This window comes from Balaenoptera borealis, assembly GCF_965194805.1.
Source record: "Balaenoptera borealis genome assembly, chromosome: 13".
In the NCBI taxonomy this organism is placed as follows: Eukaryota; Metazoa; Chordata; class Mammalia; order Artiodactyla; family Balaenopteridae; genus Balaenoptera; species Balaenoptera borealis.
This window is the reverse complement of record NC_138870.1, coordinates 62,581,284-62,594,402: the sequence shown is the minus strand read 5'-3', so window position 1 is coordinate 62,594,402 and position 13,119 is coordinate 62,581,284.

Sequence of the window (13,119 nt, the reverse complement as noted above, 5' to 3'; positions counted from 1 at the left end):
GAAATACCTATGTTTTACAAGATGAACTTAATTGATATTTATAAGACATTCCATCCAAAAACAACAGAATACACATTCCTCTCAAGTGCTCATGGAACATTCTCCAGGATAGATCATATCTTGGTTCACAAATCAAGCCTTGGTAAATTTAAGAAAATTGAAATAGTATCAAGTATCTTTTCCGACCACAACGCTATGAGACTAGATATCAATTACAGGAAAAAATCTGTAAGAAATACAAACACATGGAGGCTAAACAACACACTACTTAATAACCAAGAAATCACTGAAGAAATCAAAGAGGAAATCAAAAAATACCTAGAAACAAACGACAATGAAACACAACGACCCAATACCTATGGGACGCAGCAAAAGCAGTTCTAAGAGGGAAGTTTATAGCAATACAATCCTACCTTAAGAAACAAGAAACATCTCAAATAAACAATCTAACCTTACACCTAAAGCAATGAGAGAATGAAGAACAAAAAATCCCCAAAGTTAGCGGAAGGAAAGAAATCATAAAGATCAGATCAGAAATAAATGAAAAAGAAATGAAGTAAACGGTAGCAAAGATGAATGAAACTAAAAGCTGGTTCTTTGAGAAGATAAACAAAATTGATAAACCAGTAGCCAGACTCACCAAGAAAAAAAGGGAGAAGACTCAAATCAAGAAAATTAGAAATGAAAAAGGAGAAGTAACAACTGACACTGCAGAAGTAAAAAGGAACATGAGAGATTACTACAAGCAACTATATGACAATAAAATGGACAACCTGGAAGAAATGGACAAATTCTTAGAAAGGCACAACCTTCTGAACCAGGAAGAAACAGAAAATATGAATAGACCAATCACAAGCACTGAAATTGAAACTGTGATTAAAAATCTTCCAACAAACAAAAGCCCAGGACCATATGGCTTCACAGGCGAATTCTATCAAACATTTAGAGAAGAGGTAACACCTATCCCTCTCAAACTCTTCCAAAATATAACAGGGGGAGGAACACTCCCAAACTCATTCTACGAGGCCACCATCACTGTGATACCAAAACCAGACAAAGATGTCACAAAGAAAGAAAACTACAGGCCAATATCACTGATGAACATAGATGCAAAAATCCTCAACCAAATACTAGCGAACAGAATCCAACAGCACATTAAAAGGATCATACACCATGATCAAGTGGAGTTTATCCCAGGAATGCAAGGATTCTTCAATGTATGCAAATCAATCAACGTGATACACCATATTAACAAATTGAAGGAGATAAACGATATGATCGTCTCAATAGATGAAGAGAAAGCTTCTGACAAAATTCAACACCCATTTATGATAAAAACCCTCCAGAAAGTAGCCATAGAGGGAACGTACCTCAACATAGTAAAGGCCATATATGACAAACCCACAGCCAACATCGTCCTCAATGGTGAAAAACTGAAACCTTTTCCTCTAAGATCATGAACAAGACAAGGTTGCCCACTCTCACCACTATTATTCAACATAGTTTTGGAAGTTTTAGCAACAGGAATCAGAGAAGAAAAAGAAATAAAAAGAATCCAAATTGGAAAAGAAGAAGTAAAGCCGTCACTGTTTGCGGATGACACGATATATACATAGAGAATCCTAAAGATGCCACCAGGAAACTGCTAGAGCTAACCAAGGAATTTGGTAAAGTAGCAGGATACAAAATTAACGTACAGAAATCTCTTGTATTCCTATACACTGATGATGAAAAATCTGAAGGTGAAATTAAGAAAAGACTCCCATTTACCATTGCAACAAAAAGAATAAAATATTTAGGAATAAACCTACCTAAGGAGACAAAAGACCTGTATGCAGAAAATTATAAGACACTGATGAAAGAAATTAAAGATGATACAAATAGATGGAGAGATATACCATGTTCTTGGATTGGAAGAATCAACATTGTGAAAATGAGTGTACTGCCCAAAGCAATCTACAGATTCAATGCAATCCCTATCAAACTACCACTGGCATTTTTCACAGAACTAGAACAAAAAATTTCACAATTTGTATGGAAACACAAAAGACCCTGAAGAGCCAAAGCAATCTGGAGACAGAAAAACGGAGCTGGAGGAATCAGGCTCCCCGACTTCAGACTACACTACAAAGCTACAGTAATCAAAACAGTATGGTACTGGCACAAAAACAGAAATATAGATCAATGGAACAGGATAGAAAGGCCAGAGATAAACCCACGCACATATGGTCACCTTATCTTTGATAAAGGTGGCAAGAACATACAATGGAGAAAAGACAGCCTCTTCAATAAGTGGTGCTGGGAAAACTGGACAGCTACATGTAAAAGAATGAAATTAGAACACTCCCTAACACCATACACAAAAATAAACTCAAAATGGATTAAAGACCTAAATGTAAGGCCAGACATTATAAAACTTTAGAGGAAAACATAGGTGCAACACTCTGTGACATAAATCACAGCAAGATCCTTTTTGACCCACCTCCTAGAGAAATGGAAATAAAAACAAAAATAAACAAATGGGACCTAATGAAACTTAAAAGCTTTGCACAGCAAAGGAAACCATAAACAAGATGAAAAGACAACTCTCAGAATGGGAGAAAATATTTGCAAATGAAGCAACTGACAAAGGATTAATCTCCAAAACATACAAGCAACTCATGCAGCTCAATATCAAAAAAACAAACAGCCCAATCCAAAAATGGGCAGAAGATCTAAATAGACATTTCTCCAAAGAAGATATACAGATTGCCAACAAACACATGAAAGAATGCTCAACATCATTAATCATTAGAGAAATGCAAATCAAAACTACAATGAGATATCATCTCACACCGGTCAGAATGGCCATCATCCAAAAATCTACGAACAACAAATGCTGGAGAGGATGTGGAGAAAAGGGAACCCTCTTTCACTGTTGGTGGGAATGTAAATTGATACAGCCACTATGGAGAACAGTATGGAGGTTCCTTAAAACACTAAAAATAGAACTACCATACGACCCAGCAAACCCACTACTGGGCATATACCCTGAGAAAACCATAATTCAAGAAGAGTCATGTACCAAAATGTTCATTGCAGCTCTATTTACAATAGCCAGGACATGGAAGCAACCTAAGTGTCCATCAACAGATGAATGGATAAAGAAGATGTGGCACATATATACAATGGAATATTACTCCGCCATAAAAAGAAATGAAATTGAGTTATTTGTAGTGAGGTGGATGGACCTAGAGACTGTCATACAGAGTGAAGTGAGTCAGAAAGAGAAAAACAAATACCGTATGCTAACACATATATATGGAATCTAAAAAAAAAAAAATGGTCAGAAGAATCTACAGGCAAGATGGGAATAAAGATGCAGACCTACTAGAGAATGGACTTGAGGATACGGGGAGGGGGAAGGGTAAGCTGGGACAAGGTGAGAGAGTGGCATGGACATATATACACTACCAAACATAAAATAGATAGCTAGTGGGAAGCAGCCACATAGCACAGGGAGATCAGCTCGGTGCTTTGTGACCACCTAGAGGGGTGGGATAGGGAGGGTGGAAGGGAGGGAGATGTAAGAGGGAAGAGATATGGGGACATATGTATATGTATAACTGATTCATTTTGTTATAAAGCAGAAACTAACACACCATTGTGAAGCAATTATACTCCAATAAAGATGTTTAAAAAAAAAAAAGAAATACCTATGTTTTATACATGGTAAAGACAAACTTCAGATAGGAATTATCTGTAGGGGAAGAAGGCATAGAATAGAAGTGTGGGGCAAACAGATAGTGAGTTCATTTTATGATTATGCTTTATAACTTAAGTGTTATATTATTGCTTCATTTATAGTGTAACTCGATAAATTTTTATAAAATTTAACTTTTATCTCTATGGAAATTTTAAATATTAATAATACCATGATGAATATTTCCTTATAATTTTTGTCACATTTTATATTATTTCCTTAAGATAGAGCACCCAAGAATGGATTTAGCGTATTTGAATATATTATCATTATTTATATACATTGTCAAATATTTACTCAATAGTTGTGCCAATATTTTTTTCAGCCCCAAATATATGCTTCATTAATCAACCCTGTACATTTTCATTTAACAACATATTATGCTAATTTAATTTATGAAAATAGTATTCCAATATTAAATATTTACTTCTTTCCTTATTAGTGAGATTGATCATTTTCCACTTATAGTAAATATTGTTCTCAGTTTCTTTATTATTAATTTATATCACCATTTTACAGTGGAAATAACAAACTCTTAAACTCGTAGTGATTGCAAGCCACCTCCATGTTGCTACCTTTTAAGTACAGGAATTCTTTGTGCTCATATTCTTATATCTATCCTTTTCTTCACTTTGGGATTATTTTTCCTTTGAGTATTAATATTGGAAAATTATCTATTTTCCAACATTTAAATATCAATAATTACATTAGTTTGTAGTTGTAATGTATATTTTTACATTTAACTTTTATGTGTATGGAAATTATTTGAAGAGTGTAGGTTGAGTTTATTTTTCTTCAGACCTTAACAGGTTCTTCTAACATCATGTACAGCCCTCCCTTTCTCATCACAATGATATGTGAGGGTTCCTTTCTCAGTCATTGCATTTTATTTTTGTGACACTTTTCTATTTATTAGTCTCATACTCTCTTATTTCTGGTTGTAATATAGTTTAATATTCATGATGTTAACCCTCATTACTGTTATGTTAATAATTTTACATAGTGTAGTATATTTTTGTCTTCTTTTTGAAGAATACTGTAACTATTTTAGTTTACTTACATTGAATATTAATTCTTGAAGAATGTTTTTCTTTAAAATACTTAATATTTTCTTCTAGATATTTGATGTTTCTTCACATATTTTATGTTATTACCCTTTCAGAAAAATTTTGCAGTTTTCTGCTTATGTGTTACATTTCTTGGCCTTCTATATTCTGTTACTATTGTGAATGGGTTTTGTCTTTAATTAATTTTTTATTTAAAAAAATTTTTAATGGTAAGAATTTCCACTTATAACATAATTTTTTTTTTCTAATAAGCCTCAGAATGGATTTTTTGTTTATTGCTCACGTTTGAAGGAAGAGCTCTATGCAGGCCCAATGCTGAGATCTGAAGATTGAACTCAACTGTCTCATGGATATTAAGGAGGTTGTCAGATTTCTAACTGCAGATATTTATGTATTAGGAATTCCAACCAAAATGTCCATATTTGGTAAAATTTAAGAATACTTTTATTCAAAGTATGCTCCAAAGGAAGCTCAGCTGAATCAAGAAAGAAGCAAGAGTCAGGAGTGAGGGGAAGTAGTGCTTAGTGAGATAAGTCAGACAGAGAAAGACAAATACTTTGTGTTATCACTTATATGTGAAATCTAAATAATAAACAAATAAATATAACAAAAGATCTGAAAGATAAAAATCAGACAGAAGACATTCTTTCTCTGGTAACAACAATGGATAATTCTTACTGCAATGGATAATGCTTAATGATTATTAAAGTCTTTTGTTGACAAGAATTTTTGTAATGGCTAATCAGACTTTGATTTTTTAGTCACCAACTGCAAAGCTTCTGGTCAGTTATGACTTTGGTGGTAGATTCTTGAATATTTCTGAATTTTGGGTAGCAGAGCACATTCTTGACCTCTCAAACACAATTTCTATGACATGACCTAAACCCTTTGTGGCATCCTGTTTATTTTCACACTTCTAGCCTTTCCAACAAGTTTGTAAATATCTGACTTCTTCTAATAACCTATTTTGTGCCTGAAATACCAAAAACAATTTCTATTTTCCTAAAATGAACAATGACTGATACAAGTCTTTTCTAACATGAATCCTTATTGGGCACTAACTCTGTGCCAGGCATTGCTCTAAATGCTTTAAATACATTAACATATTTTATTCTAGCGACAAGTCAACGATGTAGACAATGCTATCATTCCCACTTAAAACATAAGGAAATCAAGGCAGAGAAATATCTAATAATTTTTTTCCTTGTCACACAGCAAGTGAGTGGTGGAACCTGGGTTCAAATCCAAGAGGTCTTGTTAAAGAGCCTGTGCTTTTAATTACTCTCTATCTCTGTCTTATTCGTAGAGTGCACGTGGTATTTATTCCACTTACCTTAGGGGAGTGTTAGACTGTGAGTCATAATATTTGTGGCTATTCCTGTTTTATCTCAGATTATTCAGGCAAAGTCCACTACCTGCAGATTACTCTAAAGTGGTATGCTCACTCCAAACCCAGGTGTTATACTGGTATTCTTTCCTAAGAATTCTATCAAGACTTAGATTAAATTGACCTTACTCTGACCTATTGAAGTGGATTTCCCCTATAACAGATGAGAAGTATTATTTCTCATATATTATCAGGTAGTTGAGAATATTGTAATAATGATTTAAAATTCCATATAAAAATTAAACTTCATAGTTTTGTTACTGGATAAGTATTTAATTTGCAATGGATTTTAGTGAGGAAATGTCATACTATTATAAATATTCACTTTATAAAATTATTGCAAATAGTAGGTACTCAGATATTTATTCAATAAATAATTTTGTCAAGAGGATTACCAATAGCAAAAATATAAGCTTTTAATACGTTTAAAACAAAAAAAGTTTTCTTTCAATTTGATTTGAATCTATTGCCTAATAAAAATGACAAGATTTATTTTTATCGGCTGCCCTGAGATTCATTTTATTTTGTTTAAACACCAGTATAATTATTTAATAGTTATCATTTAATTTCTTTGAAAGTACTGATTACAGACTATTTATTTTTAGCATCTCAGTTTTCAAGATCTCTTTGGTCTACGAGAAATACTCAAATTAAAAAAAATTATTTGTTTATATAATTTTTCATGCCAGAGATGATTTTAATTATGGTTGTATCCATTATCATATTTATTTTATATCTTCACCATTATACACTTTTCATTTTATTAAAATCACTAAATAAAACTATTTGCATGTATTGACCCCCTTTGCATACTTAATTTCAATTGATTTTAATTTTTTTTTAATACATCTTTCTCACGTCACCCAAATCAGCTGCCCAAATATAGTTGCTCAAGCCTAAATGCACACTTGCCTTATTTCACTGGTCCTATCAGGTTGCAAGTTAAAGCCACTTAATGTTGACAATACTTTACAACTCAAGTTGCAGATTAAATGCACCGTAAATTCCTTTATTTTACAGAGCTGATCTGTGACTTCACAATTCTTTGTTAGACAGTGTGGATTTCTTCAACATGCCTAGTTGTGATTTATCCCCAGGTAAATGACCAAGAACTAGTTTGTTATTCATAGACGGTCAAGTGACCCCCCTGTGTGATAAAAAGAGAGAAAGTGAAACCCATATCAATAATGTCGACTGTCACTATATCAATAATGTCGACTGTCACTACGCTTTAAACATTGACCAAGCACAGGCAGAATCTGAAAATATAATGCAATTTGCAGTAAATTCTTACAGAAGAAAACATGAAATCAAGACACATTGGGGAAAAAAAGGCATGAATGGAATAGTGCTTGGAATATTTTCCTCAGTTATATCTTATTAAGTGTTTCTTCAAACCCAATGTGAAGGGTTTGGAAGTTAAGAACCACACTGGAGATTAATTCTAACATGTTTGTATATAATTATCCTACGTGAACTCTCTATTCAAATTATGCCTTTATTCCATGGTATGGTTCAATGATTCTCAATTAATCCTTTCATAATAAAGTACTTAAATGACAAAAATCTTCATGCAATTGATGCATAGGCATCTGAATGTGATAATCACAGATCAGTAACTGATTTCTAGAACTTGGTTTTCAGTAAGGACTAGACAGCTAAGACACATTCCAAATGGACTGCTAAAGGTACCAAGCATATTCCTGTTGGTTATGTCATATGTTGCCTATATGAAAGTTAGTGACATGGTTATAAGATTTGTAATATCTCTGATAAACTTCAGAAACATTAATTATATGAAGAGGTTCACAGCATCACAGCATTTACATTTACACTCTAATGGATTCTTATATTAGGTAATTGAGAATAATAAGCTTGTCATCACTGAGGTGCATTAGAGACAGAGAGGCTTCCAGATATGCCAACAGTTTTCAGTCCCATTTACCATTTTTTAAAAACAGAACTATTACTATACATAATCCATTAATAAAGCTGCCAGAAGATGCTTGTTCTTGTAAAGAATACTGCACTCTAAAGATAAGTGGCATTAATGTTACTCAGGAAACCTGAAACTTCAATCTACTCTTAGGGACAATTAGGATTCTGTCACACAAGTGCTAGATTATATCTACTTAAACTGGTTTTCTATATCGTGGAAAGTAAAAAGGTAATTATCAAAATGGATGTAAATGAAACATGCATTTTAGAAAACAGTTGAACCAATTACTCTCAGAGGATATATAAGGGTTGGAAAATCTTTCACCCAATTTACTCATCCATTCAAACTTTATTTCCAAAAGTAAGCAGAGATTATTCCATAAACACTTATTTATTAGATTTATAAAATGGGGACAGCTCAACCTGCAGAAAACTGTTTGAAACAAAAATTATTTAACAACTAATGGAAGGCCATTCTTAAGAGATATTTCTGCTACAGAAGTAAACTTTGGAAAAAAATCTCTGGTGCTATCTTATGAGATGCTATTATAACAGCAGACAAAGTATATTCACTCTCATTGTAACAGTGCAGGACTTTTACTGAACCAAATCCTCAGACCCTCTAGAGAAAGGCAACAACACGCAAGCCTTTTTTTTTTTTTTTTAAGTGAAAGCAGGTTTAGTCAGGGAGATACGCACTCCATAGACAGAGTGCGGGCCATCTCAGAAGGCAGGATGCCTTGGGAGAAACACCCAAGTCTTTATTTCTATTAAAATAAGTAAATTGCATGCCTAATTATCTAGGGGCCACAGGAACATGATTATTTTACATCTGACATTTGTATTCTTCACTTATGGCCTCTATTTGTTTCCTTATAGTGAAACACTTATCTCTTATAGGAGTAACAGGAAAAAAAAAGGAAGATTAGTATCTTTTCTATTTGCCTTCTCTTCTTTCTCTTTACCCTTTTATAATTTTATTACCCTTACCATCATCATCATCACTGTAAGCTAAAAAGCAAAATGTGAATAAATGGATGGTTGAACATTAATATGATGATAAAAGGAAAAGTGAAAATGATAAAGTAATACTACTGTGCATTTGAATCTTTTAGGTAGGAGTTATATATCCATTTTCTGTTTATAATATCCTTGCACAGTAAGAAAAGTGAAGATAAGAGAGATTACGTAACTGACTCACAGTAAGAGATAATGTAGCAGTATTTAAACATACGTATGGGATTTAGTATCTAAGAATCGCAGATTCATATCTCAGCTATATTAATTTCTTTCTTGGTGATAGTTGGTGGGTTACTTAATCTCTATTCTCTAGAAAGTTTTACATAACAGTTCAAGTGACTTAAATTCTAAACTTTCCACTGACTCAGAGGTTTTTCCTCAATAAATAATATGTATTTGAAGTTCTTAGAAGGGAAAAGAGACTTTTGTGTATGTGTGTTGTGCTGGGAGTGTTGTGAACAAAGAAAAAAAATGGCAGCAAAACTGTTCTTTTACACATGCCACTATGTTAAAACATTTTTACATTTCTAAACATTCTTTCCCAAGTGATGGTATTTCCTATGACGTGTATAGCGTCAATGACTCCTCATAAAGCGGGACTGAGCTGTGCTGGATGATAGTATAGAATGGTGATTAAGAGCATGTGTTCTACATTCACACTGCCTGGATTTAGAGCCTGGGTGTACCACTTATTAGCTCTATGACCTGAAGTAAACTACTTAATCTGTTTGCATCTTAGTTTATTCATCTGTAAAATGACTCTAAATAATAATAATGTGTACATCCCAGGGTCAGTGTGAGTTTTAAATTAATAGATATAGGGAAAGTCCTCAAAACTCTCTTGCACATAGTAAATGCTAGTTACATGTTATCTATTTTCATTATTGCCAAATCTCTCTCAGAAGTTCATGGAGGAGTGATGTTGCCATAAGAACAGCATCTAATTGTCAACATCTTTCATCACATAAAGCTGCCTGAGAACATGGCCAGATTTCAAACTCTCTGTAGTAATCTTTCCCACCCCCATTGTCTGTAGTCCGGCACAGCAGGCTTATTAATGAGGTTTCCTCAGAATTGTCTGGTAGTGGATGTGGTGGATTAGTATCCTAAGAACTAGGCAAAAGAGGGTCAATATAATTTCTCCTAGCTCAAATCATTTATATTACTTGCTTTCTGTGTGAAAAGATGTCCAAAGCTCATGTTGTATACCTCCTATTCAAGACTTAAATGTTTCCTGTAATATATAATATACAGTATATATTAAGAGCTACAGATATTTCATGAGTTTTATATTATTAATTCCTGATATTTCTAATTCAAATTTAGTACTAAAGGATATTTACTTAACCTTGTTAATCTTACTTCTGTTCCTCTGTACTTCCACATAGAAAATCTTAGTTCTCAACATGATTAGTCATTTGCATTATTCCACAATATTCACAACACTCTCAAAATGATATTAACAACACTAACACTAACAAAAGAATACTATAAGCAGATAATTTCTTTTTCAGGTCTTTTTGTCTTTAGAGTATATTCTTGGTGGTGCTTTTGCCGGCATACCTTTGAGATATATTTCTAGAAGTGAGATTACTGGACCAAAGGGTACAAGCCTATGTAATTTTGCTAGATGTTATGACTTTTCTGTCCAAATTTTGTACTCCCACTAGTGATGTATAAGTGCCTATGTTTCCACTGGCGTGTCACCAGAGTACGTTTTCAAATTTTTAACATTTGCCAAACTAATAGGTGAGAAATGGTATCATAGTGTAGTTTTAATTTACATTTCTTTTTATTATGAATGCAAGTGAGAACAAGTAGCTTATCTATGGTTAAGGACCATTTGCTTTTTTTTTTTCTTTTTTAGTGAAAAGTATGTTCATATATTTAGTCTCCTCAACACAGCAAAACTTCACAACATTGCAAATATACGATACATTTTATAACACAAGCTTCTTTCATGCTATTGGTGTTTTTATCCACATAGCTCCACTAATGCACAGTGTAGCCCTTCTGGCAGCTCTCCACCTTCATACTCTTTTCCCAAAGGGTTAAACCATGACTTAACATACTGTCAAATTAAGAAGGAGATGTTTTTTGATGATGGCCATTCTGACCGGTGTGAGACGATATCTCATTGTAGTTTTGATTTGCATTTCTCTAATGATTAATGATGTTGAGCATTCTTTCATGTGATTGTTGGCAATCTGTATATCTTCTTTGGAGAAATGTCTGTTTAGGTCTTCTGCCCATTTTTGGATTGGGTTGTTTGTTTTTTTGATATTGAGCTGCATGAGCCGCTTGTAAATTTTGGAGATTAATCCTTTGTCAGTTGCTTCATTTGCAAATATTTTCTCCCATTCTGAGGGTTGTCTTTTCGTCTTGTTTATGGTTTCCTTTGCTGTGCAAAAGCTTTTAAGTTTCATGAGGTCCCATTTGTTTATTTTTGTTTTTATTTCCATTTCTCTAGGAGGTGGGTCAAAAAGGATCTTGCTATGACTTATGGGAGGGAGGGAGATGCAAGAGGGAAGAGATATGGCGATATATGTATATGTATAACTGATTCACTTTGTTATAAAGCAGAAACTAACACACCATTGTAAAGCAATTATACTCCAATAGAGATGTTAAAAAAAAAAATTAAGAAGGAGAAATTGGTCATGCACAGCTGGCTTCTGCTTTACCCTCTTCCTCTGAACCTGTTGCAGAGTCAGTGAGCTCTTAATTAATTTTACTTTCCTGTAAATGTAGTGTTAAAGACCTTCTTCTATAGCCTGTTACTAGGCATGGACGTTTGTCCAATTTTGGTATTCAGCAAGTAGGAGCCCAATTGTTGCCTACAAGTATAAGGAGGATATCTTTATTCCTAGGAGACACGTACTACAGTATTTAGGGATAAAAGGACATGGAGTTTGCAACATTTTTTTCCAAATGGTTCCATAAATAAAGAACACACACACAATAATAATATTTACTATTATATTTGTATCACTTTTATCAGAGATAAAAAGCAAAGAAGATAAAGTAATAAAAATGGGTGAAAGATATATGGAAGTTCATTGCATTATTATTGCAACTCTTCTCTAAATGTAAATAGTTCTCAAATTAAAATTTAAAAAATAAATAAATTGGTCATAAAATAAAAGAATAAATACAGAAGAGAAAAATAAAAGTCACTAAGACATAAGAGAAGATAAATGATAAATAGGCCCATATATTTGTGTATATGAGAGTATTGCTAATAGAAGTCACTGAGTAAATCCTATAATGATAAAATATTATATTTTTATTAGAATATTTAACAAATATCATGAATGGTAATCATATATTCCTTTTCTTGTAATTAATAAACTTAGAACTTTTTATTATGTGGCTAGATTAACACTTAGAACCAACAGCCAACAATCAGTCTAAAGTGCTTATTTTGTTAAAATCCCTTTTTTTTCCTACTGAAGATAATATTGATGTTTCTTAGTTTTAAACCTCTGAGATTTCTTTAATTTTGTTTCAAATTCCTTCAAGGTCAGACAGGGGAAACAAATACTTTTATTTCATAGTCAAGCTGCATGGATGCAACTTTATCACTGCTTTCAAAGAGATGAGATGTTTGGACCCCATGATTTATGACCTAAATGATTTTTATTTGATGATATACAAATGTAATTTCCTAATTTGGGGCATTGAGTGTTGGGCTTTCTCTATTATTTAATAGAAATGTTAGAAAGTAGCAAGTGTGCATAATTTATTTTCTTCTTTTATTGTATTATATCTTACATAAATTATCTTTTGGGATGAAATACAAAAGGCCATGTGGTATCAAGACTTAGGAGCATAGTTGCAGCTTATCAAACACAAAATTATCACAAATAAAGGAACGATGTTTATATAACAAATGTCCATAAATCTTGGGCTATAAACAGGATATGTCTAAGGGTTTTATTTTTTTTGTTTAATAATATGCTATC